The following is a 2,629-nucleotide window of genomic DNA, read 5'->3' as shown; positions in this document are numbered from 1 at the left end:
GCGCCACATTCCGACTCTGGGCATGCCCAGGGAACATGTCCCTGGCTGCCTACTGCTACCCACAGGTCCTGGGCAGGGGCAGCTATGGGGAGGTGATGCTGGTGAGGCACCAGCAGTACCGGCAGGCAGTAAGTGTGTCATCAAAAAACTGAACCTCCGAAAAGCCTCCAGCCCAGAACGCAAGCTGCCCAACAAGAAGCCCAGCTGTTGTCTCAGCTGAAGCACCCTATTGTCATCTACCACAGCGGTTCCCAACCTTTTTGGCACCAGGGACCCGTACTCCTATGAGAATCTAATACCTGATGGTCTGAGGTGGAGCTGAGGCTGAGATGCTGGTGCTGAGGAGGGGCTGCAAATACTGATGAAGCTTTGCAGCTACTTATCTCCTGCTGTGCTGCCCACCGGGTAAGCCACAGGGAGTCATGGAAGGCAGGGGATGGTCTGCCATACATCGTCATGGGCTTCTGTGAAGGAAGTGATCTGTAGGAAAAGCTCAAGGAGCAAAAAGGGCAGCTTCTGCCTGAGAGTCAGGTGGTGAAGTGGTTTTTTTCAGATAGATATGGCTGCAATATTTGCATGAAAAACAGATCCTTCACCAAGATCTGAAAACTCAAAATGTCTTCCTAACGAAAATAAGCATGATCAAAGTGAGTGACCTAAGAATTGCTGAAGTGTTAGAGAACCACTGTGACGTGGCTAGCACCCTCATTGGCACGGCCTACTCCATGATTCCTGAAGTGTTCTCAAACAACTCCTACAGCTGTAAGTCTGATATTTGAGATCTGAGATGCTGTGCTTATGAAATGGCCACCCCGAAGCATGTTTTCAATGCAAAAGACATGAATTCTTCAGTTTATTGGATTATTGAAGGAAAGCTGCCACCAATGCCAAAAATTGGTAGCCCAGAGCTGGCAGAACTGATAAGAACAACGCTGAGCAAAAGGCCTGAAGAAAGACCCTTTGTTAGGAGCATCCGGAGGCAGCCTTACATAAAGCGCCAATCATCTTGGTTTAGGAGGCCATAAAGGCAAATACCGCCAAAAATAACATTAAAAATGGTGACTCTAAATTCTGCGGTTCCTGGATAAGGCTGAAACAAATCATGAAGTAGATCCCCCCAAACACTCTTCTGAGGGCTCCAAGACGTTATGTAATGGGCAAAGAAGACAAAGGTTTATCCCAGGAGAAACACATGGTCAGTTAGTGGTTCCTGGAAGACACCTGAGTCCACACCTGCAAACTGGACATGAACCAGACTACAGAATCGCTAGCCACAATTGGTAGAATGAATATTGATATCTTAACTATGGAAAGAGATTTGCGCAATGGCTTAGTTCAAGAAAATGATCCAAGACACTTAGATGCCTCTAATGAGCTGGAAGTTAATGCAATGTTTCTCAAGTGAGGGAGAGGCTGCAGGATAACACTGGGTCGAGCACTCAACCTGGAAACCTAATTCCTACATGGTCCTCTGATGATGTCACTGGGGAAAGGAATGAGCCAGTGAAGCCTCTGCAGCCCCTAAATAAAGACCAAATGCCAAAGGACCAGGATCAAGTTGTTGCTGAATGTATTACAGAAAAAGAGGACAGAATCCACCAGGTTTACAGCCACACAGCTCTGGGTCTGCACTTTCCCTGTCTCGACAACGATGGCAGGAGAAAACAGACTGAACCCAGTGAGGAAATGAGACAGTTCCAAGAGGCTACTCCTCGACTTTTGCCTTCTCTTCCCTCTGTTGAAAACGTGGATGTCACAACGACCCAAAAGGACACTGAAAGCCAAAGCAGAGTGATCACTGGGTCTGTGAGCAGTTGGAGAATCAGCGAAATGTTGTCATCAACGAATCAACCATTATCAGCAAGAGAGAGGAAGTGACTAAAGCAGTCACAGGGAGAGTTAGCACCCTCAGGCCCTTCAATGAGGGGAGCTTCTCTGAGTGCAGCCAGGCCAGGGGAGCCACAAGAAGGCAGCCCACCCCTGCCCCATGCTGAATGAAGCTTTGCTCAGGAAAGGAAGCTCATGCACTGTTTCTCTGAGGAGGAGTGAGTTCTTCAAGTTCAACTGAAAAATCAGATTGGAATTCCAGGAAAAGGAAAGGTTATACAAATGAAATGAGTGACTTGGTACTCAGACCCTAAAACTGGACTCTAAGGAGAGCTGTGAATATCTCCCAGTGTCAGAATTTAAACTTCATCGGGATGTGCTACCACTTCATGGGGAAGTTGTGGAAGAGGCAGAGGAACTCCATTTTAAAGAGCTGCCTTTAGTTATACCAACTTCCGAAAGATCACAATAGTAGAAGTCTCGAGAGCTGATGTAATCCATGGCCTGGAGATTCAACTTTTAGACCAGGTGTATGATCCTTTGGAAGAGGATGAATTGGAGAGAGAGGTACATTTGCGGGAGCACATGGATGAAAAGTATATGACTTATAGTGTGAAAGCTTGCCAGTTGAAATTTTTTGAGAAAATGTGAACTTTTGAGAATTCATTCTAATCTGCTGCCAGAACTAAAGATCTACATTCAAAAGTTTTTGGCTTATACAGAAACAAATCTATAATGATGGCTGGGGGCCATTCACCATCTTTGTATCTCTTTGGAGTTTTGTTTTTGTTTTGTTTTGTTT

At 46.1% G+C, this 2,629-nt stretch overlaps 1 pseudogene; it reads left to right on the top strand.

Annotated features, from left to right (window-relative positions):
* LOC105290780 overlaps positions 1 to 2,629 on the top strand; it is a 3,046-nt pseudogene extending 417 nt beyond the window's left edge.

Source organism: Pteropus vampyrus, unplaced genomic scaffold, assembly GCF_000151845.1.
Source record: "Pteropus vampyrus isolate Shadow unplaced genomic scaffold, Pvam_2.0 Scaffold37, whole genome shotgun sequence".
Taxonomy (NCBI): domain Eukaryota; kingdom Metazoa; phylum Chordata; class Mammalia; order Chiroptera; family Pteropodidae; genus Pteropus; species Pteropus vampyrus.
This window is presented reverse-complemented; position numbering and strand designations above follow the sequence as displayed.